Source organism: Mustela nivalis (assembly GCF_964662115.1).
Source record: "Mustela nivalis genome assembly, chromosome: 2".
NCBI classification, from domain to species: Eukaryota; Metazoa; Chordata; class Mammalia; order Carnivora; family Mustelidae; genus Mustela; species Mustela nivalis.
Genome location: NC_139021.1, coordinates 100,990,365 through 101,017,192, shown reverse-complemented (window position 1 = coordinate 101,017,192; position 26,828 = coordinate 100,990,365). Strand labels below are relative to the sequence as shown.

Here is a 26,828-nt window from a genome sequence, read left to right as displayed (position 1 = left end):
GGAGGAGATCATGTGAGTGAAATAAGTCAAGCAGAGAAAGTCAATTATATGGTTTTACTTACTTGTGGAGCATAAGGAATAGCATGGAGGACATTAGGAAAAGGAAGGGAAAAAAGAAGGGGGGATATTAGAGGAGGAGATGAACCATGAGAGACTATGGACTCCAAGTAGCAAACTGAGGGTTTTAAAAGAGAGGGAGTTTGGGGGTGGGTTTGCCTGGTGGTGGGTATTAAGGAGGGCACATATTGCATGGAGCACTGGGTGTTATATGCAAACAATGAATCAGGGAACACATCAAAAACTAATGAAGTACAGTATGGTGACTAATATAACATAATAAAAAAATAAAAATAAATAAACATTTTTATAAGTACTGGGATGGGGCCTGGTGCTGAGTACATGACAGCAGGCCCCTCCTTGCTGACTGTGCTCCAAGTGTGTGGTGAGAAGGCAGCCTTCCCTCATGACTCCTGCCACATGAAGCCCTGGTAATTTCCAGTGGTCGAGCCTGAGAAGTCACACCTAAGATTGTGGTCTAGAGCTGGATTCCTCAATGTTACACGAAGCAGTGATTAGGGACATCCTTCTCTTTTTCCTGACCTTAGAAGGAATGTTCCATCATTGAGGTGCCTGATAGATAAACACTTTGTAAAGAGGTTCCCTTTAGTACTTTAGTTGTTATTATGGGATTTTTTAAACCATAAATATGTCTTGAATTTTATCAAGCATTTTTCTGTGTCTATTGAGCTAATCATATGCTTTTCTTCTCCAATCTAGTGGTGAATTAAAAAAAGAGATTTTCCAAAGTTGAATCACCCTTGCTTTCCTCTCTTGGTCTTGATGTATTCTATTATCTATATTACTGTATTTCATTGGTTTTTACTCTACTTACAAATCGCCCTTTCTTGTATTGTCTGTCTATATTTCATATCAAGGTTATAGCATCCTTGAAAAATACATCATACAACCTCTCCGTCCTCTTCTCTGGATTGATCTTGATGGGATAGGATTGGTCTGACCTTAGAGGGTTGGTAAGTCTTTTGTGAAAAATTATCTGGGACAGCTGTTCCTTTATGGTAGTATTTGCTGCTTAGATTGTGTTGGGGACCTAGTTCAATGTGATTTAAAATGTCAAATCGATTGTTGTTTCCTAAAGTTTTAAAAACAGAGCATACCACTGCCACAAAATGTGTAAAACTGACTACAGCTTGTCATACAATTTTGAAAGGTAACAAAGGCATTGAGGGTTATATTTTACTCTCGAAGACTCCAATGAGATGGATTTTTTTGTTCATTTTACTGTCTTCTCATTTGCACACAACATATTTTCCCGCTTTTTCTCCTCTCTTGGTTCCTTGACATCACATTCTTTTGGTTTTTCCCTCCCTTTCTAGATTCTCAGAACAAATCTTTTCTTTTCTTTTACTCTGCATCTGCATACTGGACCCTCTCACTCTTACCCTGCCCTTCCTTTTAATCCCACCTTAACTTCCTGTCTATATTATGTGTCTCTCCAATTGCTTCCAAACCCACCCAGCTGGTGATGACCCCCTGTTTGAATCTCCAGCACAAATATCTCTTCTGAGTTCCAGTCTCAAGTGTGTCCCACACTTAGCAACAATGTGACTTTGGTTCCCACTCCCCAAAACAGTCGATATAGTTTTCTGGATTGTACTTTTCTGGGTTATACCTTCTCAACTCTACCTTTCCCCACCCCACTCTGCCACCTTTGTGGAGCACAGCTACCAACAAGCTGTGAAGTCCAGCTTCTGTTTTAGGTTTATCAGCAGAGCTGCTGGCAGGAGATTGGGGAGTTCCCTGAGTCTCTTCCTGCCAGCCTTGGGCAGGGTTGGCATAGGAAGAAGGTCATGGTTTCCATGGGACACTCTTCTATAGCTGTAGCAATGACTATGTTCTCTCTGAGTTCCAAGGATAAGGGCTCCTGGCATTACGAGTCCTGGGGTCCTTCACCACCCCTTGATGGGCCCCCTAAACTGTGTTACATATTCAACCAGAGTTCCTCTGTTAAATGATTCTCAGTTACTGTATTAGAGGGGACCACTTATTTCTCCCCAAGATTCTGACTGATATGACTTCCGAGCCACAGGACATTGCCATCACCTCTGGTTTCTCAAGACAGAAAAAGTCCCTTCTGGTCATCTTCTACATCCAACTCCTTATCCTACCCTGTTGTTGCAACTTCCTACTTACATCTTGAAATTACACATTTCTCTCCTTGCCATGGCTAACCGGTAGCTACTTTGCTGGTCTTCCCATTTTTACTCTTGCCTCTCTTTCAGTCTACTCACTGTGGGGCAGACAAAAGCCCTTTTTAAAACTAAAGTTCAGATAATATTTCTTCACTGATTAAAACTCATTAATGGTGTTCTCTTAGGGTTTGTATAAAATCCAAATTCTTTATAATAGACCTCCCAAACATTGTACAATGGGATCTCTACTGACCTCCCCAAGATCATCTCATACCTCCCTCTAACTTGCCTTTCATTACCCCAATCACACTGTCCTCCCTGTTGTTCCTTAAACATGGTGAACTCATTCATACCTCAGGACCTTTACATACACTTTTCCTTTTCGAGGGAACTCTTGAACACTTCATAGAACACTTACTACTCCACTCTTCACATGTGCCTTCTCATCCTTCAGGTGTTTGTTTGTTTGTTCTTTTTAATTATGCTTATAAGGTAACCTTTACAAAGTAGCATTTAAAAATAAATCCTCTCCCAACTCAAATGCCTGATAGTGTTGCCCTCATACCGGCCAGCAAATATTTATTGTATGTCTGCCACATGCCAGGCACATATACACGGCGTTTCCTCTTCTTGCCCGTGAAAGAGCACATAGCGCTTCTTCCAGGTAAACTTTCTGTGGGCTCCCTCTTGGCCTGGCTTCTTCCATTCTCAGACACGTAGATCGGCAGCCAGCAGTCCAGCTTGTCTCATCCACTCGACCTCTTCCTCAGTGACAAAACTGCACAAGGCTCTGGCCACCACCAGACGTGTGGCTCCAGCCTGGGACGACTGCCCACTGCCTGAGACCGTGCAGGTCGTGTCATGTTTTCCAAGTCGGTCGAGGAAGTGGAAGGTTACATCAACTGTTTTCTGTCTTGTGTCACTGGAAAGTAAATCAGGTAATCCATTTCATTTACTTTTATTCTTCCACTTCCATGCTCATAAACAACTGCTTCTGCTTTTGCGCTCTTTCTTTTACCTTCGCTGGTGCTGAAGGCCATTCCTTGCTCGTCATACTGCACAGGTTCAATCAGGTGTTTTTTTGATTGAATAGTTACACTCCTACGGAATCTCTGTACAAATTCTTCTTCAGCACCACAGCGCAGTGTCAATAACCTTTCTAGCAGCCGAATGAACTGTGCATAATCTTGATCTGACAGTTTTTCCACTAACATTTCTTCTAGTTCCTCCTTAATCAGCCATCTGCTGCCAATCAGGTCTTTGGTTTCAGTTTTTTTCTGAAAATAGACCTTTGGCTTGCAACTGATTCTGACGTTTTTCTGCTTCTAGTAGCTTTCCATATGCTTCATGCATTAATGAATAATACGACTGTTTGCCAGTATAAAAGAGAAAATGAAATGGACAGCCATCTTCTCCCCACTGGATCGCTCTTTGTTTTGGAAAAATCTGTTCAGGATGCTTCATTACTGGCCTGGCTTGCTTCTTAAACAAACCACTTGGAAAAAGGTAAGCAATAGCTCTGTCAATGTCCTCTTGCGTGAAAGTTTCTGGATCTTCTCCCATCATGTTGGCTAAACGTCTCTTTCCTGTGTTGAACTCTTCAATTTGCTTTTTAATAAAATCCACTGTGTAAGTTTCACGTCTTAAGGCTGCATACCATAGGTGTAACAACATCCTTCAGGTTTTGATTTAAATGTCACTTCCTCAGAGAGACCCCATGACAATCTTATCAAGATTGATTTCTCTATCCCACCTTGTCCATGCCTCATTATGTCCTATCATTATATACTATTAATTACTTCAGAGTTTATAATAAGATACAATTATGTATGTTGGCAGTTTTTTTCTTTTTGGTTTGCTTTATTTCCTATTTATTTTATTTATCATTTGACTTCTAAACTTTTGGATGACAGAGACATGACTATTTTGTTCACCATTATATACCCAGATTTAAATACAATTCCTTATATTCTGGCACATGATTGCATTCAATAAATATTTGCTCAATGCATAGATGTCAGAATATTCACCAAGTAGTGTTTTCTGAAGAGGTTCACAATAAATGTCATTGGAAATTGAGGAGATAATTTTCTTCTCAAAAGAGAAGGAGAGAAGGAGAGAGAAAGACATCATATGCATGCTTTTTCCTCCCTGCCCCAAGGAATGATCAATATTTAAATGTTCTTAGCCTGCTGAGGATCTAGAAAAGCCACTTAGCTGCAGAGTATAATTCAATTACACAATAGAGATTAAAGTTTCAGCACAGGGTATGATTACAAAGATGTTTTCCATTATGTATGTTCTAAAAAAGAGAGAGACATGAAACCCAGTGGAAAAGCATTTCAAATGGTAACCAAACTCTTACTTCTGTTGCAATCACAGGAAAACTATTTCAAAGCCTCAGATCTTTGGTCTAAGTCCTTAAGCCTAATCACTTAATAATGTGGTTAAAATATTGAGAGTCCAAAGAACCCTGGGTCGGGCAGGAATATTTTAAACCATCATGCTACACCTAGAGCCATGAAATGAAGGAATGACGTATGTCTAATTATCCAAACACAGAGCACCAGCGTTTCCTCCTCTGAAATGCATTTGTTATTTGTACAACTAATTTACCCTTTAGGATTATTAATCTTCCATTGCAACTCTTTTTATATGTATCTGTGGTTTATTCTTCACTTTACGTGATAAATTTTGTGGCAAGGGATGTGTTTTAAGCCTCTTTGCATTGTCTAAATCATCTCCTAGAGGGCTATAGCGAGCATCTATTAATCTTGTAACTCAGAATCCATTCACTTTTCTTTGGATACAATATTTACTTTCCTCTGGGGATGACCTTCCACCTCTGCTCTTGAGCAATGTGATTTGATGAGCTTAACCCCACTGCTAGTTTAAAACAACAAGCATATTTCCTCTCCCAGGCAACAGTAATTGGTTGGGCACAGGACTCCGCATGAGGAAATGTTTTAAATCTTTTCTGGGAGAAACTCTCTCACTTTCCCACTGTGTCTAAAGGATGAAGTATATTGGAAGCCATCTTGGAAGCAACCACTAGAGAGAGACTGCCTGGATATGGAGCCAACACTCCAAAATGGAAACAGGGAAACTCGTTCTTGGTCACATTTGACTCCTGGGTCATACATATGGAAAGAGTTAATTTTTGGACTCTTACATTATAGAGGCAAGTGAATTTACTTTACATTTACATTACTTGCTTATGTAATGTAATACAAATAAAGACTTTTGGATTGGTTATTCTGTCCATTCCAACCAAAATAATTTGTGTACACAGTAGACACTTCATTATTGTTTCTAATTAATTTTAACCAGTTCTGTCTTCATTTCCAGACCTCTTACAAAAACCTAAAAAAGTTTCTTTTGATTTGATTACAATGGAAAAATTAATCTTTGCCATAATGAATATTCCTTAATTCTTCCTGGACAAGCATCTCTATTTGAAATACACAGAAATTGTTTATTAATATATTGCTAAGTTCGTGATGTTTTCATGATGTCTGAAAAACTTTCCATCTGCTATTTCTCAGGGAAAAAATTAAACCTCTAGGTTTTATACTCATTTAAAACTAGAACGTATTGCTTTATTCAGAAGAATGCTCTTTATGGAAAATTAAAAATGTGTTTGTTTTTTTGTCACCAACAATGTTTGTCATCAAATAGGTCAATTTAGTTTGAAAATGTAGCTTATAATAAAGTATAAAACTACTTAAGAACTGGAATTGATTTTTCAGAATTTAGAAGTTATAAATAATTTGGTTTGTGTCAAGTGATTCAGATGTGTCAATGGATAAGGAAAATCACATGTAATCCCATTCCCAGAGATAATCACTGATATTTTGCCACATCTTTTTATACAATTTCTATATGCAGAGATATTTTTGTTAAATAAAGGAAAAGGAACCATCCTATTTATATTCTCTGTATGCTTTTTGAATTTAATAACAATAAGTGATATGACATTCTTTCCATGTCAATACATATAATTCATTGTGCAGATACACCATATCTTTTCAAAGCTCCTCCCTTATAAAAAAATTCTATTTAATTCCCTAACTTTATCTACTTATTATAAAGGAGGTTGATACATAATCAAATTTACATAATCTTTTAAGAATAAAATCCAAAGGGTGGCCTGAGTGGCTCAGTCGGTTAAGCATCTGGCTCTTGATCTCAGCTCAGGTTATGATCTTAGGGTGGTGAGATGGAGCCCCACGTCAGGCTCTGCACTGGGCCTGGTGCCTGCTTAAGAGTCTCTCCCTCTACCCCTTACCTAAAAAGAATAAAATCCAAAAAGAGTAATAGCTGGCATAGTTGAAAATTTAACATATATTTCCAAGTTGCCTTTCAAAAAGGTTGTACAATTCAACCTTCCTGGTAAGCAAAAAGCCTCTGTATAAAATTCTTGTTTAGTTTTACCCATCTCCTAGGTGATAAATGAGCATATTTTGATGTTTCAGCTTGAATTCCTTTCATAGCTATGGGGTGAAACTGTTTTTAAATGGGTGAACTATCATGTTTTCATTACTCTGTAAAAAACATACAAACAAAAGAACCCCCTTAAGAGTCTGGGGCAATGATTCACTATTGCCCATTATTCCAGCTGTCAGGTGGGGGTGGTTGTGACTTGGATGTGTTGGCTGAGCTCTTTCCAGAATTGCTACTGGGGTGCGCTGTTACTCAGCTGGGGTGCCTTGGCTTTCTTCTACATGAGCTCCCAACATTCAGCAGGAGAGCCCAAGCTGACTGACACCCTAGAGGCAAAGGTTCCAAGAGAAGGAACAGAATCAAGCAAAGCCTCTTGATACTAGACTTGGAGCTGCCTCAGTGTTGCATCTTCTTCATTTCATTGGTCAAAGGAAGTCACAAGGTCTCCTGAGATACAAGCAGGGCAAAGGCAAAGAGATGTTGTCACTTATGCAAAGAGCTACAGACTCACACTGCACAGGGTGGTGGACACAGGGAGAGCATAACTGGAGCTGTGTGTGTGTGTGTGTGTGTTTAACACAGGTCTACCACACATGCTTTCTTTTTATCAATATATAGTAAGGAGAACCAACTTCCATTTAACTCTTTTGAAACAAATTTATGTTTTGGACAGTATTCAGAATTTTTCACAATGTAAAGGGAAGATTATGACAAATTTATTTCTCTGTTTCTTGGGTTAATTAAAGCATCAATTTAATGTTTTCTATTCGCTGTACACCTTTCCTGCCACACCAGGTTTCATTTTAGGCTAAATGAAGTGTAGGTTTCCCAAATCAGTTTTTGCTTAGGCTCACTAAAAATCAATCCATGAGGTCTGAATTTCTTCCTGTACATCCTTTGAAATTTAGAATGACCGAAAGGAGTGTTTTTTTTTTTTTTTACATTCAAATGCACTTTGCTTATTTTTCAGTTTCTGATAACAATGTGCTGCCCAGTGGGGAAAATTTTCTCCCTCGACTGAATTTTCCTGGCACTAAGCTTGGGAAATTTCCTTTAAACTTTTTCCCGGAATTTTTAGCGCTGTGATCTTGAGATTTGAGTACTTTTATTTCAGGGGATAGGGCATGCCACAAGATAGTCATGCAGCATGAAACCAAAGCTATTGCTGACAATTCAAATAGCCTATTGTAAGTATGAGATCTTATTGTAAGTACGTCCTTATTGAAAGGACAACCAGAAGAGATATATAGTCAAATGACTAGACCATAGTTTTGTCTGTACTGATTCCTAAGCAGTGTAGGGTAAATCATGACTTTTACAATATTCCAGCTAACTCTAGGCATGGTACCTACCCTCCATACTTCTCATCAACCCTTGCTTGTTCAGCAGATAGAGTACTTAACCACATATCAGACATGATGAAAAGCTTTAGGAATACACAAGCAGCAAGTCAGACACTATCCCTGGTTATGTGCTTGACATTCTACTGAAAAACCCAGATAATGAAGCAGGTGATTATAATAACATGCTGGGACTATCACTTACAGAATTCCAGTTTTGGAAGCTGGCTACTTTTATAACACAAGAAAGTAACTGTAGGAAAATATCTCAAGTTAGAAGAAAAATCTTGATTTTTGTTTTTCACTTAGCTTTGGGGGAATGTCAAGAGTGAAATGTAATTTCCTTTGTAGGTAACATGTGTTTTTGTTGCTGCCTTAATTCTCCCTGTGGATCAAGCTGCACCTTTAATCTTAAAAAGCCATGTCCAGAATAGAATGGATGACCTGGAACGAAGGGTCAGTGTGACCTTCTATCTTGCTTAATAGTTTGAAAAATCCATTTCCGGACACTAAACACAAAATAGACTTCCTCAAAGAGATTTTCTGTATTAGGGCTTTTAAATATCATATTTTCTTTTTTTTTTAACATTTAACATTTTAATTTCAAGATTTAAATTGTATTGAAATTATTTATATAATGTATAAATAACATATTTTCTAAGAAGATAGTAAATTTCTCTGAACTCCATCCACCTTCTAAAGGCTTAAATAACTTTCTTTAATAGTAAAAAGAAAATAAAAATAAAAAACTCCCTGAAGCCTACTGCCCACCTCCCCTAGACTCTTATTAATGAGAAAGAAGTCTAATGCATTATATTCTTATTCTAGGAATTCTGGGTGGGAGCCCAGTATAACGTAATATTCTGTACTGCATTAGGTGACAAATGATGCCCTCGGTGGGACACCCTAGCTACCAACTACTACTGTTTGAATATCTTGCAGGTATTCCCATTTTTAACCTTAGCTTTTTTTTTCCTTTATTTCTCCCTTCTTCTTTTTTTAAATCCCAGCTCTTAAAATTGAAGCTAAGAATTTGTGCTCAGCCATTTCATTTCTGGTATCATATGCTACAGGGTACCAGGTACTCAGTACTAAAAATTCACGATTAAGTTAGGAATGCTAAGAGAGTATTTCTCGTTTATAAATAAAAGCAAAGTATTTTTAATCCAATAAGAAAACCAAGAAAGCTAGTAAGGAGAATAAACTGAAAGTGGATAATACATTACTCAACAAAACTCAAACTAATATCACCTACATGGTTCACGGGCTAAACTGCTGGGTGTAAATGTGCAATGGGGAGGAGAGGGGGTAACACAACAAGCCATCTTCTGGTGTCCAGTCCTCATACTCATCACATGTACTTTGTCAATTCCCACTTAGTGCTTCCCAGGAACCTTTCAGCCTCTGCATTGGGGATGGGAAGTAAGAGGAGGAAGGGGCGGGTTCTTTCTCTCCTCCTTCCTTCTTTTGGTTTTAGCTTTTCATTCTAGGTTTTCTGGATTGGGGTGAGGAAGGGATGTATGACAAAGCACAGTGTCTCTTACGTAACTGGTGTCCTCGTGGTCCTCCTATGGCTTCTCTGCTTCCCTTTCTGGAGCTAGGTGGCCATCAGGCTCAGTTGAGTAGCAGATACACAAAAATTTGCTCTCAAGGCATGCATGTGTGAGTTCTTTGAGGGGTCCTGTTAGATGAAAGGGACCTTCCTAATATCCAAGACCTTGATATCAGTTCACCCTCCACCCTCTGTAAATGATCTGCTATAGTACAATGATGCCCCATCTGTGCTGCTGCTTGTATCCCTTGCCAAATGACCGACATCTTAACTTGGGCTACTCCCAGGATGGCTTCGAGCTCCACAACCTCCCATCATTCCCCTTGGCCTGTGGAAATCCTTGCAGCCCCTCTATGCTGGAAAGTGGCCAGACACGTGTTTCCTTGGTCATACGTGGTTCCCTGCTCTGCCATTTTCCTGGACTTCTTTTTTCCTATGTTTAGGTAGGCACACATACCAATGGCACCAGCAGATATCCAGGTCCCCAGAATGGGGGCCTGTCTCCCTCTCTTGCCAGTACCCATAATCTCTGTAAATGATTTTCCCAGAGTAGGTGGAGGTCAGCAACCTTCTTCTGTGAAGAGCCAGATAGTAAATATTTTCAGCTTCGTGAACCATGTACTTTCTGCTTTAACTACACAATTCTGCAATTGTAGGGATCCAGCAGCTGTTGAAAATATGGAAAGCAAGGAGCATAGTTGTGTTCAAATTAAACTTTATTTACAAAAACAGATGACAGGCTGCATTCGGCCCATGAGCTGTAGCCTGCGGACGTCTGTCCCAGAGCAGTGCCTGTGTGGTCTGGCACATGGTGAGCATTCTATGGTTTCGCGCCAAGTGGACTCAGGACCCAGACGCCTCTCTTTTCTCTCCTGCCACCATTTTCCCCCATCGCCCTCACCCTGAGGTTTCTGCTCATGTTGAAGGCAGAGGAGTGTGGCAGGAAAGTTTCAGTGAGGGTAGCAGAATGGATTGGCCTGTCTCTCATTAAGCCCTTAATTAATGCCGGTGTCCAGAGACCTACTGGTGACAACTCTCTTGGAAATGCAGGGAAGTTTCTGCTTCTTTGTCTTAGTTTGAGACCTAAGTCTAGAGCATAAGAAAAGCTTGACATGACCTCCTGTGACACTACTTATCACCACATTTTATTCTGTGGGTCAGTGATTTTAAGAAGGGACATGGTTCAGAATTGGAGAAACACAGCTGTAGCTCACAAGGGGCAGTGGTCATTGACTTTGTCCTGAACTCAGCCTGTCACAAGCAGGACAGAATTCTAATACTCTCCACTAGTCCACCTTCTAGTGTTGCCCAAAACATGGATTTTTAAAGAAAATGTAGTTGATGTTTCTTTTGCTTTATAATGATAAAGAGCCTTTCTTTTTTTTCTTTTTTAATTAACATATAAAGTATTATTTGCCCCAGGGGTACAGGTCTCTAAATCATCAGTCTTACACAACTCACAGCACTCACCATAGCACATACCATCCCCAGTGTCATAACCCAGCCACTCTATCCTTCCCCCCTCACCTCCAGTGCCCCTCAGTTTGTTTCCTGAGATTAAGAATCTCTTACAGTTTATTTCCCTCCCCTAATCCATCTTGTTTCATTTCTTCCCTCCCTAACCCCCAAGATTCCCACCCTGCCTCTCAAATTCCTCATATCAGAGAGATCGTATGATAATTGTCTTTTTCTGACTGACATTGCACTTAGCATAATACCCTCTAGTTTCATCCATGTCATTGCAAATGGCAATATTTCATTATTTTGATGGCTTCATATAATTCCATTGTCTATATAGACCACATTCTCTTTATCCATTTATGGTTGTTGATGGACATCTAGGTTCTTTCCATAGTTTGGCTATTGTGGACATTGCTGCTATAAACATCCAGGTGCACATGCCCCTTTGAATCACTACATTTGTATCTTTGGAGTAAATACCCAGTAGTATGACTGCTGGGTCATAGGGTAATTCCATTTTCAACTTTTTGGAGAAACTCGATACACTTTTCCAAGAGTGACTGCACCAGCTTGCATTCTCATCAACAGTGTAGGAGGGTTTCCCTTTCTCCACATCCTTGCCAACATCTGTCATTTCATGACTTGTTAATATTAGCCATCTGACTGGTGTGAGGTGGTGTCTCACGGTGGTTTTGATTTGTATTTCCCTGATGCCGAGTGATATGGAGCACTTTTTCATGTGTCTGTTGGCCATCTGGATGTCTTCTTTGCAGAAATGTCTCTTCATGTCTTCTGCCCATTTCTTGATTGGATTATTTGTTCTTTGGGTGTTGAGTTTGATAATTTCTTACTAGATTTTGGATACTGCCCTTGATCTGATATGTTGCTTGCAAATATCTTCTCCCATTCTGTTGGTTGTCCTTTGGTTTTGCTGACTGTTTCCTTTGCTGTGCAAAAGATTTTGATCTTGATGAAGTCCCAATAATCTATTTTTGCCTTTGCTTCCCTTGCCTTTGGCGATGTTCCTAGGAAGAAGTTGCTGTGCCTGAGGTTGAAGAGGTTGCTGCTGGTATTCTCCTCAAGAATTTTGATAGACTCCAATCTCCAATTGGGAACTTTCATCCATTATGAGTCTATTTTTGTGTGTGGTGTAAGGAAATGGTCCAGTTTCATTCTTCTGCATGTGGCTGTCCAATTTTCCCAACACCATTTGTTGAAGAGGTTCTTTTTTCCATTGGACATTATTTCCTGCTTTGTTGAAGATTAGTTGACCATCGAGTTGAGGGTCTATTTCTGGGCTCTCTACTCTGTTCCATTGATCTATGTGTCTGTTTTTGTGCCAGTACCATTCTATCTTGATGATTACAGCTTTGTAATAGAAATTGAAGTCTAGAATTATGATACCACCAACTTTGGCTTTCTGTCTCAGCATTCCTCTGGCTATTTGGGGTCTTTTCTGGTTCCATATAAATTTTAGGATTATTTGTTCAATTTCTTTGAAAAGAATTATGGTATTTTGGTAGGGATTGCATTAAACATGTAAATTGGTTTAGGTAGCATAGACATTATCACAATACCTGTTCTTCTAATCCATGAGCATAAAACATTTCTCCCTTTCTTTGTGTCTTCCTCACTTATTTTCATGAGTACTTCATAGTTATCTGAGTACAGATTCTTTGCCTCTTTGGTTAGGTTTATTCCTAGGTATCTTATGGTTTTGGGTGCAATTGTAAATGGGATCGACTCTTTTAATTTCTCTTTCTTCTGTCTTGCTGTTGGTGTATACAAATGCAAGTGATTTCTGTACATTGATTTTATATCCTAAAACTTTACTGAATTCCTGCATGAATTTGAGCAGTTTTGGAGTGGAGTCTTCCACAGAAAGTGGATTTTCCACACAAAGTATCATATCATCTGCAAAGAATGAGAGTTTGACTTCTTTTTTGCTGATTGAGATATGTGCCTTTTATTTCTTTTTGTTGTCTGATTGCTGAGGCTAGGAATTCTAGTCCTATGTTGAATAGCAATGGTCATAGTGGACACCCCTGCTGTGTTCTCGACCTTAGGAGAAAAGCTCTCAGTTTCTTCCCTTTGAGAATAATATTCTCTGTGGGCTTTTCATAGATGGCCTTTATTATATTGAGGCATGTATCCTTTATCCCTACACTGTGAAGAGTTTTGATCAAGAAGGGATGCTGTTCATTGTCAAATGCTTTTCAGCATCTATTGAGAGTATCATATAATTCTTGTTCTTTCTTTTATTAATGTATTGTATCACATTGATTGATTTGTAGATGTTGAACCAACCTTGAAGGCCAGGAATAACTCCCACTTGGTCATGGTGAATCATCCTTTTAATGTACTGTTGGATCCAACTGGCTAGAAATTTGGTGAGAATTTTAGCATCTGTGTTCATCAAGGATATTGGTGTGTAATTCTGATGGGGTCTTTGTCTGGTTTTGGGATCAAGGTAATGCTGGCCTCTTAAAGTGAGTTTGGACGTTATCCTTCCATTTCTATTTTTTGGAACAATTTCTGAGGAATAAGTATTAATTCTTCCTTAAATGTTTGGTCAAATTTCCCTGGGAAGCCGTCTGGCCCTGGGCTCTTGATTGTTGGGAGATTTTTGATGACTGCTTCAATCTCATTACTGGTTATGGATCTATTCAGGTTTTCTATTTCTTCCTGGTTTGGTTTTGATAGTTTATATGTCTCCAGGAATGCATTCATTTCTTCCAGATTGTCAAATTTGCTGATGTACCATTGCTCATAATATGTTCTCTTTCTTTTTTTTTTTTTTTTTAAAGTTTAAATTTTTTATTACAATGTTGTTAAAAATCAAAAGACAAAAAGAATAACATAACAAAAACTTATCACATGGATGTAACAAAATTATGAACAAATATAAACATTATGTCATATCTGCTCCAAATTTCTCAAAGAAATAAATAATACAGACTCAAAACTCTCTTTGCTCCCATCCAAAATCTTATTGTTCCACTCTTCCCTAGAGAGGCTGTTATTCTAGAATGAATAGTTTACTCCAGTTCAGGATGTGTGCTTTTACTACATACATGTATATTATTTTATGCAATAAAACTTACATATACTAAAAAAAAACCACTTACATATACTGTGTTAATATGTCATATGTCTTCCAATAACTTGACTTTTACATCACACTATGGTTTTTTTTATTGTTATGTTAGTTTTATAAAAACATTCTACATAAATACATTCAGAATTGTTGTACAGAATTTATTAATAAGAAAATGGCACAAATAACATCCATTTGCAAGCTTTTCTATAACAATACACATTCTCTGAATGTTTTCTTGAACACAAGTGTTAAGAGTTTTTCTAGAGTCTAGTCAAGAACTGAAATTACTAAATCAACCAGAGATGTAAGAATTTCCTACATATGGGATAACCATTCTCCAAATGATAATACAGATTTTTCCATTTCCTCCCTAATACTTGGGATTGTCAGAATTTATACTTGCTTCAAGATGAAGAAGAATGAAAATTTCAATTTTGTTTTCATTTGATTGAACATCTTTTATTTTGGTTATTGTCCATTCCAGTTTCTCCTTCTGTGATTTGCTGATTCAAGCTTTCTCTGCCATTACTTCCTACTGGGTTTTTGCTCTTTTTTTTTTTTAATTTATTTTTTATTTTCAGCATAACAGTATTCATTATTTTTCAACACACCCAGTGCTCCATGCAATTCGTGCCCTTTATAATACCCACCACCTAGTACCCCAACCTCCCACCCCCCACCCCTTCAAAACCCTCAGATTGTTTTTCAGAGTCCATAGTCTCTCATGGTTCACCTCCCCTTCCAATTTCCCCCAACTCCCTTCTCCTCTCTAACTCCCCATGTCCTCCATGCTATTTGTTATGCTCCACAAATAAGTGAAACCATATGATAATTGACTATCTCTGCTTGACTTATTTCACTCAGCATAATAATCTCTTCCAGTCCCGTCCATGTTGCTACAAAAGTTGGGTATTTGTCCTTTCTTTTTTTTTTTTTTTTAATTATAAACATATATTTTTATCCCCAGGGGTACAGGTCTGTGAATCACCAGGTTTACACACTTCACAGCTATGTTCTCTTTCAAAGAACCAACCCTAGTTTTGTTGATCTGTTCTACTGTGCTTTTGGTTTCTATTTCATTGATTCCTGTTCTGATCCTTATTATTTCTCTTCTGCTGCTGGGTTTTTAGGTTTTATTTGCTGTTATTTCTCCAACTCCTTTAGGTGTAGGGCTAGTTTGTGTATTTGAGACCTTTCTTGTTTCTTGAGAAAGGCTTGTGTTGCTATATACTTTCCTCTCAGGACCACATTTGTTGTGTCCCAACTATTTAGAAACAGTGGTTTTCCATTTTTATTTGTTTCCATGAAATTTTAAAATTCTTTTATTTCCTGGTTGACCCATTCATTCTTCCTTTTAAAAAATATTTTATTTATTTATTTGAGAGACAGAGAGAGGGGGGGGAGAGAGCATAACAGGGGAGAAGGTCACAGGGAGAAGCAGACTTCCCACTGAGCAGGGAGCCCAATGTGGGACTCCATCCCGGGACTCCAGGATCATGACCTGAACCAAAGGCAGTTGCTTAACCAACTGAGCCACACAGGCACTCCGACCCATTCATTCCTTAATAGGATGCTTTTTAGTCTCCATGTATTTGAGTTATTTCCAACTTTCTCTTGTGGTTGAGTTCTAGTTCCAAAGCTCTGTGATCTGAAAATATGCAGGGAATGATCCCAATCCTTTGGTACCTGTTGAGACCTGATTTGTGATCCAAGATGTGATCTATTCTGGAGAATGTCTCATGGGCACTAGAGAAGAATGTGTATTCTGTTGCTTTGGGATGAAATGTTGAATATATCTGTGATGTCCATCTGGTCCAGTGTGTCTTTTAAAGCATTTATTTCATTGCTGATCTTTTGCTTAGATGATCTGTCCATTTTGGCGTGGGGTGTATAAAAGTCCCCTGTTATTATTGTATTATTGTCTATGTTTCTTTAATTTTGTTATTAATTGGTTTATATAATTGGCTGCTCCCATGTTAGGGGCATAGATATTTAAAATTGTTAGATCTTCTTGTTGGACAGACCCTTTAAAAATGATATAGTGGGGTGCCTGGGTGGCTCAGTGGGTTAAAGCCTCTGCCTTCAGCTCAGGTCATGGTCCCAGGGTCCTGGGATTGAGCCCCACGTTGGGCCCTCTGTTCAGCAGGGAGCCTGCTTCCCTTCCTCTCTCTCTATCTGCCTCTCTGCTTACTTGTGATCTCTGTCAAATAAATAGTCTTCTTTAAAAAAAAAAAGAATGATATAGTGTCCTTCCTCATCTCCTATTATATATAGTCTTTGGTTTCAAATCTAATTTATCTGATATAAGGATTGCCACCGCAGCTTTGTTTTGATGTCCATTAGCATGGCAAATTGTTTTCCACCCCCTCACTTTAAATTTGGAGGGGTCTTTGTATCTACAATGAGTTTCATACAGACAGCATATCAGTGGGTCTTGTTTTTTTATCCATTCTGATACCCTGTGTCTTTTGATTGGGGATATTTAGCCCATTTATGTACAGGATAACTATTGAAAGATATGAATTTAGTGTTATTGTATTGCCTGTAAGGTGACTGTTACTGTATATTTTCTCTGGTCCTTTCTGGTCTACTACTTTTAGGCCCTCTTTTTGCTTAGAGGACCACTTTCAATATTTCCTGTAGGGCTGGTTTGGTGTTTGCAAATTTTTTAAGGTTTTGTTTGTTCTGGAATCTTTTTATCTCTCCTTTTATTTTCAATGACAGCCTAGCTGGATATAGTATTCTTGGCTTATTACTTTTCTTGTTTAGTGCTCTGAATATATCATGCCAGTTCTTTCTGGCCTGCCAGGTCTCTGTGGATAGGTCTGCCACCAATCTAATATTTCTACCATTGTATGTTACTGACCTCTTGTCCTGTGCTGCTTTCAGAATTTCCTCTTTGTCAATGAGACTTGTACATTTTATTATTAGATGACAAGGTGTGAACCTATTTTTATTGATCTTGACGGGGATTCTCTGTACCTCCTGGATTTTGACGCCTCTTCTCTTTGCCAAATTAAGGATATTCTCTGCTATAATTTGCTCCGATATACCTTCTGTCCCTCTCTCTCTTCTTCTACTTCTGGGATCTCAATTATCCTAAAATTGTTTCATCTTATGGTATCACTTATCTCTTGAATTCCCCTGTGGGGTCCAGTAGTTGTTTGTGCCTATTTTTCTCAGCTTCTTTATTCTCCATTATTTGGTCTTCTATATCACTAATTATCTCTTATGGCTCATTTATTCTAGCAGTAAGAGCTTCCATTTTTTATTGCACCTCATTAATAGCTTTTTTGCTTTCAACTTGGTTATATTTTAGTTCTTTTATTTCTCTAGAAAGGGAATTTATTTCTCCAGAAAGGAATTCTCTAGTATCTTCCATGTTTTTTATTGAGCCCAGCTAGAACCTTGATAATCATCATTCTGAACTCTGGTTTGACATCTTACTAATGTCCATATTGATTAGGTCCCTAGCTATTGGTACTGCCTCTTATTCTTTTTTTCAAGGTGAGTTTTTCTTCCTTTTCATTTTATCCAGATAAGAATAGATGAATGAGAGAACAGACTGCTAAAGGGATAGCAAAAATATACACTAACCCACTAACCAAATAGAAAGAGACCCAAAATTGGGGGGAGAAAAATATAAATATATATATTAGACTGGTGAATAGACAGAGACACTCACTTGATTTTGGGTGTGTTTGGTCTGGTAGAAGAAACTGCTTCTCAAAATTTTAAAGAAATAAAAACATATATATATATATATAAATAAGAGTAAACATGATGAAGGATTGGAATAAATCTGTAAAGATAAAAATTTTAAAAGATTACGAAAAGTAATTGATGAGATAAGTTGGTTGAAAAAAGGAAAAAGAAAAGGGAAATAATGTGATCAGAAAAAAAAAAAAAAAGGAAAGAATGTGATCAAGCTGGAGACCAGAATGAAGCCATGCACTAGATTTAGGGTATATTTTGATCTATTACAAGAAACTGTATCCCAAAATTTTAAAGAAAGAAAAACCTATATGTGTACAAAAAATAAAGCTAAATATAATGAAGGAATAGAATATGACCATACCAATGAAAATTAAAATAGTTAAAAAAAAAACACATTAAAATAGGAAAGGGGGAATTAAAAAAAAATAGGATAAGAAAAAAATAAAATTAAAAAAATTTAACTTTGAGAGACTAACAAATCATAGAGAAAAAAGCTATGAATTCTATGTACTGTATTCCAGTAGCTCTGATCTTTTGTAGTTCTCATTGATCAGTGAACTTGGTCATGGCTGGATGTTCTTGCTGATCTTCTGGGAGAGTGGTCTGTTGCCATGATTTTCAAGTGTCTTTGCCTGAGGCAGAATTGCACCACCCTTGCCAGGGGCCAGGCTAACCAATCTGCTCGGGTTCACTCTCCGGATCTTTTGTTCCCTGATCGCTTTCTGTACAGCTCTAGAGGATGGGAATGAATATGGCGGCCTCCCAGTCTCTGGCCAGAGGATCCAAGAGCTCAGGGCCCCACTACTCAGTGCACCCTCAGAGAGAAGCAGTCGATCCCTCCCATCTCCCTGGTCTCCCGCCACACTCTGAGCGCACCTGGCCTGTGATCGAGCATTTCTATCTCTGGCACATGGCCCAATTTGGAGTCTCCAAACCCAGCAATTCCTGCTGTGTGCCCCCATGCTTCTCCTCCTGGAGGAGGAAGGTGAGTCCCCTAGATCTGCCACTTGTGGGGTCCCTGCTCAAATAGTAATGGCCTGACTGCTGTGGATCATGGTTTAAGGCAACCCCGAGCAAAAAGCCCCTCAGCTCCATCTCTGCAGCCAGCTTCCCCACTCCAGTACCTGGAAGCTCTGTCTCACTCAGGCAACCGTGGTCTTTTTGATACCCCACGGGTCCTGAGATCACACTGTCCTCATAAAATCTCCACCCCCAGCTTAGCCTGTGGAGCAACATACTTCAGTGGAACAGACTTCTAAAAGTTCTGATTTTGTGCTCCAATGCTCTACCGCTTGCAGAAGCTGATCCCTCCCTCCTGTGGTCTCTCTTCCCATATATCACCTCAGATTCACTTCTCCAAATGTCCTACCTTCCAGAAAGTGGTCAATTTTCTGTCCCTAGAATTGCTGCTCTTCTCTTCTATCTGCTGCTGAGTTTGTAGGTCTTCAGGATGGTTTGGTAACTATCTAGGGGAATTCCAGTGACCCAATGATATTTAGGTCTCCTACTCCTCCACCATCTTGCTCCTCCAAGAGCCTTTCTTTCATGATTCATGAAAAGAGTGCATCTCACAAAACCAGACAGGTATATGGAGGTGATTTTTAGGGTGTGTTGTAAGGCCGAGGTTTTTCATCTGAATTTGTTTTATGGGATGACATCAAAAGGTGATAGTTTTAATATTCTGTCATCTCTGCATGTATCATATTTTATATATTTTAAGAAGTGCTTTCAGGCTGCAGGTACCTCTTGGAAATGTGGCTTTTCTCCCAGCTAAATGAATGATCAGACATTCCCTGCCCTTCACGTTCAGATGAGGCATTCTGAATGACTCTAAAAAGGGCTTGGGCTTTGAGCTGCTTGACCAGTGGAAACAACTGGTTTTAATGTATAACTTTTCTCACCATGTTTGAAAACTCAAGAACCCCAATTAATGACTCAGGAACGATGGTGGGGGACAGGTGGGGTCAGGCAGAGGGAAAGTCATGAGTATGGATGAAGACATGGGGACATCTGGTCTTCTTGTACTGGTTTCATTTTCTATTTATTGTAACTATTGGACTTCTACACAAGGTTTTAAAAGCAGAGATACTGTCCCTTTTTAAAAGTTTACAAACTATACTTCTAATGCTTTGGTTCTCTCTGGCCTGTGTTTCTCTCCCCAAAATAAGCATTCTATTGTGTACACATACCATAATTTATCCCTTCAGGCAATGATTTAGTGACAGCACATAAATTTTGATGGTCCTATGTTTTCATTTTTATTCAGTTCAAAAAATTTTCTAATCCCATCTCTGGCCCATGTTCTGGTAAGAAGTATTTTGTGTAATTTCTAAATATTTAGGATTTCCAGATGTGGTTTTTGTCCTGCTTTCTGTCTTAATTCTGTTATGATTCTGGAACATACTGTAGAGGATATCAAGCCTTATAAATGTGTTGAAAATTTATATGACTCACTGTATTATTTATATTGATGTATGTTCCATGCACACTTGAAAAGAATATGTATTCTACTTTTGTCAGTTTTAGCGATGAAAATTGCAATTAGGTCAAGATGACTGGTAGTATTATTCATATATTCTATATCTTTGCTGATTTCAGCCTACATATTCCATCAGGTACAGAAAATGGAGTGTTTAAATCTGCAACAATTGTGAAATTGTCAATTTCTCTTTTCAGTTCTATCAGTTTTTGCTTCATGTATTTTTTTCTGCTTCAAGTATTTTGAAGATTTCTTATTAGCTTAGCACATTACTTATTTAGAATTGTTATGCCCTCTTGAATAATTGACCCTTTATCTTTATGAAATAACCCTTTTTATCTTGAGAAATCATTCTTGTTCTGAAATTTACTTTTCCTGATATTTATAGAGCTGCATTTCCTATGATTATAATTTATATTGTCTATGCTTCATCATTTTATGTTTAGAGTATCTATGTATTTATACTTAAAATTACTTTCTTTTGGGGTATTTTGGTGACCTAGTTGGTTAAGCATCTGACTCTTTTTTTTTAAAGATTTTATTTTTTTATTTGAGAGACAGAGATCACAAGTAGGCAGAGAGGCAGGCAGAGAGAGAGGAGGGAAGTAGGCTCCCTGCTAAGTAAAGAGTTCAAAGCAGGGTTCAATCCCAGGTCCCTGGAATCAACCTGAGCTGAAGGCAGGGGTTTCAACCCACTGAGACACCCAGGTGCACAGGTGCTCTGCTTAAGTTTCTCTTTCCCTTTCCTCCTCCCCTAACCCTCCCTCAAAAAAAAAAAAAAACTACAAAAAAAAAGCCTTCCTTTTATTTAGCATATCTTTCTGTCTCCAGTCTGATATTCCTGCTTTTTCATTGATAATTTAAGACTTGTATACTTAATATAATTATCAATATACTTGCATTAAAACTTGGTTATATTTTCTATTTTCCTATCCTATGTTCCTTTCTTTTTCTAGATTTCTGCTTCCTTTTGGATTCACTGAGTATTTTTCAGGGTTTCATTTATTGCCTCTGTGGCTTACCTTTTCTTTTCCATAGTTTCTGTAGCATTAGTTGTATGTATCTTTAACATCTCATAGTCTGTCTCTAACTGCAACTTACCACCTACCTATGAGGAAAGTACTCCACAGCCAGTGTACCACTTTCTTTCTTCCTATTCCTTCTGCCATACATTTTACTACTATATATTTTACAATCTCCAGGATATGTTGGATTATTTTTGTATTTTGGTTTTTTATTTATTTTAAACATCAACAGAATTTATTGTTTTTGCACCACACCCAGTGCTCCATGCAATACGTGCCTCCGTAATACCCCCCACCTGGCTCCCATACCCTCCCACCCCCCCCACCCCTTCAAAACCCTCAGGTTGTTTTTCAGAGTCCATAGTCTCTCATGGTTCACCTCCCCTTCCAATTTCCCTCAACTCCCTTCTCTCATGGTTCACCTCCCCTTCCAATTTCCCTCAACTCCCTTCTTCTCTCCATCTCCCTATGTCCTCCTTGTTATTTCTTATGCTCCACAAATAAGTGAAGCCATATGATAATTGACTCTCTCTGCTTGACTTATTTCACTCAGCATAAACTCTTCCAGTCCCGTCCATGTTGATACAAAATTAGGTATTCATCCTTTCTGATGGAAGCATAATACTCCATAGTGTATATGGACCACATCTTTTTTATCCATTTGTCCATTGAAGGACATCTTGGTTCTTTCCACAGTTTTATTTGGGCTTAATCACTCATCTATCTTTCCAAGATATTTAAGGTTATCTTGGCTCCTTCCACAGTTGGAAGGAGTTGAGATTCCGTTCAACAGATGAATGGTTAAAGAAAATGTGGTCCATATATACAATGGAATATTACTAAGCCATCAGAAAGGATGAATACCATTGACGTGGATGGAATTGGAGTGGATTATACTAAGAGAAATAAATCAAGCAGAGATATACAATTATTATATGGTTTTACTTACATGTGGAACATAAGAAGTAGCATGGAGGACATTAGGAGAAGGAAGGGAAAAACAAAGGGGAGGAAATCAGAGGGGAGCATGAACCACGAGAGACTATGGGCCCTGGGAAACAAACCAAGGGTTTCAGAGGGGAAGAGTAGGGGGATGGGTTAGCCCAGTGATGGATAATAAGGAGGGCACATTTTTCATGGAGCACTGGGTATTATATGCAAACAATGAATTGTGGAACACTACATCAAAAACTAATGATGTATTGTGTGGTAATTAACATAATAAAGTATTAAGGAGGGCACATATTGCATGGAGCACTGGGTGTGATGCATAACAATGAATCTTGGAACACTGAAAAACTAAAATAAAGTTTACAAATTTTTAAAAAGCATATACAGTGGAAAAAAGACAGTCTCTTTAATAAATGGTGATGGGAAAATTGGACAGCTATATGTAGAAGAATGAAACTCAACCATTCTCTTCCACCATACACAAAGATAAACTCGAAATGGATAAGACCTCAATGTGAGGCAGGAATCTTATCAAAATTCTAAAAGGGAACATAGGCAGTAACCAATTTGACATCGGCCACACTAACTTTTTTCAAGATATGTCTCCAAAGGCAAAGGAAAAAAAAATGAAAATAAACTTTTGGGACTTCATCAAGATCAAACGCTTCTGCACAGCAAAGGAAACAGTCAACAAAACAAAGAGGCAACACTTGTAATGGGAGAAGATATTTGCAAATGACATTACAGACAAAGGGATGATATCCAAGATCAATAAAGAACCCAAACTAACACACACAAAATTGATAATTATATCAAAAAATGGGCAGAAGACATGAACAAACACTTTTCCAAAGAAGACATACAAAGGGCTAACAGATACATGAAAATATGCTCATCATCATTAGCAATCAGGAAGATTCAAATAAAAACCACATTGAGATACCACATTACACCAGTCAGAATGGCCCAAATCAACAAGATAGTAAGCAACAAGTGTTGGAGAGGATGTGGAGAAAGGGGAACCCTCTTACACTGTTAATGGGAATGCAAGTTGGTAAAGCCACTTTGGAAAACAGTGTGAAGATTCCTTAAGAAATTAAAAATAGAGACTCCCTATGACCCTGCAATTACACTACTGGTTATTTACCCCAAAGATACAGATGTACTGAAAAGAAGGGCCATCTGTACCCCAATGGTCATAGCAGCAGTGGCCACAGTCGCCAAACTGTGTAAAGAGCCAAGATGCCCTTCAGATGAATGGATAAAGAAGATGTGGTCCATATACACTATGGAGTATTATGCCTCCATCAGAAAGGGTGAATACCCAGCTTTTGTATCAACATGGACGGGACTGGAAGAGATTATGCTGAGTGAAATAAGTCAAACAGAGAGAGTCAATTATCATATGGTTTCACTTATTTAGGGAGCATAAGAAATAACATGGAGGACATAGGGAGATGGAGAGGGGAAGGGATTTGGGGGAAATTGGAGGGGGAGACGAACCATGAGAGTCTTTAGACTCTGAGAAAGAAACTGAGGGTTTTGGAGGGGGGGTTGGGTGAGTGGTAATGGGTATTTTGGAGAGCACTTATTGCATGGAACACTGGGTGTGGTGCATAAACAATGAATTCTGGAACACTGAAAAGAAATAAAAAATAAAAAAATTTAAAAAGCATAAAACAAAATAAAAACATTTAAAACAAAAAAGTCTCATATTTATCTACATATTTATTATTTGCAGTGATTTTCATTTCTTTGTGTGGACTCTTATTTCCACCTGCTATCATTTTCTTTCTGCTTAAAGAACTTTAATATTTTGAAGCGTAGGTCTACTGGAGACCAACTGTCTCAACTTATGTTTTACATTACAATATCTATTTTTCATCTTTAATTTGCAGGATATTTAAGCTGTATGTAGAAATAGTGTCAGCATTGTTTTTTCTTTCAGTAATTTAATGGAGCCATTCCACTACCTTCTGGCTTATTAGTATTTGTGAGAATGCCAGAGTTATGCTTACCTTTGTTCCCCTGTTGGTAATGTGCCATTTACCTTACCAATTTATGATTTTCTGTTTACCAGTGATTTTAACCAATTTGGTTTTGATGTGCATTATTATAGTTTTACTGCATTTTTTCTGCCAGGGAATTTTTTGGAGTGGATCTGTAGTTACATCATTTCTACAAAATTTGGAGAAATTTTGGGCATTTTTTTCTTAAATGTTTTGTCTGCTATCCCTCCTTCTTAAATTCTTAATTACAAGTATGTTGCACTATTTCACATTGTTCCACAGGGAAACATGATCTGTTTTTGTTTTTTATTATTTCCTCTTTTTTCTCTGAGGTTCAATTTGAATATTTCTATTGTGATGTCTTCTAGTTCACTAATCTTTTCTTCTGCAATATTGAATTTATTATTCAGTGTACTCAATGATTTTTTTTTAATTTCAGGCACTGTATTTTTCACATCTAAAGTACCTATTTAGTTCTTTGTTAGAGCTTTCATTAGTTTCCCCATTTGATTTGTTTTCCTTTAAATTGTTTAACATACTTATAATATGAATTTGAATGCCAGTTCATTGTTTATGACATTTCTTGGTTTGTTTCTATTGTTTAATTATTATTCTAGTTTTGAATTACATTTGTCTGCTTCTTGGCATGCCTGGAAATTTTTGATAGGAGTTTTGATAGGATGCTGGATATTTTTAATGGTAATTTGATGGGTGCGATTGCCTTCCTTTAAAAAAATCTTGAAGTGTGTTTTGTTAGGAAGCTTAGTATCTTTATCCTTCCACAGCTTATTTTGAACACTTTGTTATAATTCTGGCATGGTCTTTATTCCAGGAGTAGACTTGTGCTACTACTATGGTATCTGTGGATCTCCCTTTAACACTTGAATTTTCCAAGATCTCTCACATGACTGAGTGAAACTCATATAGCCACCACATGAGAGTGCTCAAAGCTATGCTCCACTGCCATATTCTTGACATAATTTGGGGTGGGAGAGGAGAATTTTTAGATTGAGTGATTTGTTTCTACATTTGGACTCTTCCAGATCCCAAAATGTCCTTCCAGCCTACACTGTCATTTAAGACTTACATGATTTCTCCTTGTCCCCTCCAAACCTTTTCATCTATGGCAGACCTATTTCTGTGTCTGCTGTCCTCAGGTAAAAATGCTGCTTCAGCTCTTTAAACTGCTATGAAGGGCTTTTTTTTCTGGCTTACTATTCGATTCCATTTATCCAGAATCACCTGTGCCTGGAGCTATTTGTTCACCCCATAGAGAAATATTATTTGATTTTTCTGAGTTTTTTGTTATCATAAGCCAAAGATGTATGATTTGCTATATCCTAATTGGACAGAGGTCTTCAAATTTGTTTTTTTTTATAGAATTTAATGATGTGTTTTAATCCCTGTCATAGCTGAATAAATTACTGCATGAATACAAATTCGTCAAAATGGAGGTCATGCGTTGCTGATGCCTTATATCACTGTGTTTTTTTTTTTTAATGATTTTTTATCCTACCTACTACTTTATATACGGTACTTGCCTTCTAACTTCATCTATGCCCTCTGATGTGAATCAGTTACTGTGCAGCCTGATCTGAAAGTATATAAACATTAGAGACAGAGACATGTTTTGTATGTGTACAATTCTTTTTTAAAACAAGATTCATGTATTTATTTGAGAGAGAGAAAGAGTGAGAACATGAGTGAGAGGGGCAGGGAGAGAGGGAGAGAGAATCCCAAGCAGACTCCTCACTGAGTGCACTGGCTGACTCGGGGCTCAGTCTCATGACCCTGAGATCACAACCTAAGCTGAAACCAAGAATCAGCTACCTAACCGACCACACCACCTAGGCACCCCAGTATGTGTATAATTCGTATCTAATGTGTGCACACATGCATACACCTGCACAAGCACAAGTATTTACACACAGACAAAAACGTGTTTAAAACCCATTGAGAGGGCACCTGGGTGGCTCAGTGGGTTAAAGCCTCTGCCTTCAGCTCAGGTCATGATCCCAGGGTCCTGGGATTGAGCCCCATATCGGGCTCTCTGCTCAACGGGGAACCTGCTTTCCTCTCTCTCTCTACCTGCCTCTCTGCCTACTTGTGATATCTGTCTGTCAAATAAATAAAATCTTTAAAAAAAAAACGATTGAGACTGTTCAAGTGGAAGATCCTTAAATGTTTTTAAAAATTCTGTATCCAAAGAGAGTTGTTATAGGTGACACACACATTCACAGCAATAAAATTACACAGCGATGGAAACATTTCAAAACATCCATTTTCAAGATGTTCTTTCCATTCAACAAATTTCTTTTGAAAAGAAGCACTACTTTCTTTAAAAAAAAAAAAAAAACAAAACTATTTTTCCCTCAAGGCAGATTAAGTGTGTTTTTTTTTTCTTTATAAAGTACTATCTGGCCCACAGTATTGCAGCAGTCTTCACGTTGATAATGCTCTCTCCTGTGTGCTCTCTGTAATGCTCTCTCCTGTGTGCTCTCTGTAGTGCTTTCACAAAGGCTTACCTAAAAATAAACCTGG

At 38.1% G+C, this 26,828-nt stretch overlaps 1 long non-coding RNA gene and 1 pseudogene across 2 annotated transcripts in view; both read right to left on the bottom strand.

The window, feature by feature from the left end:
* Positions 1 to 26,828, bottom strand: part of LOC309859750 — a 154,362-nt gene that overhangs the window by 46,923 nt on the left and 80,611 nt on the right. The window lies entirely within an intron of this gene.
* Positions 2,747 to 3,967, bottom strand: LOC309858731 (small ribosomal subunit protein uS9m pseudogene; annotated as a pseudogene). Its single transcript has one exon. The product of its transcript is annotated as a small ribosomal subunit protein uS9m pseudogene (transcript).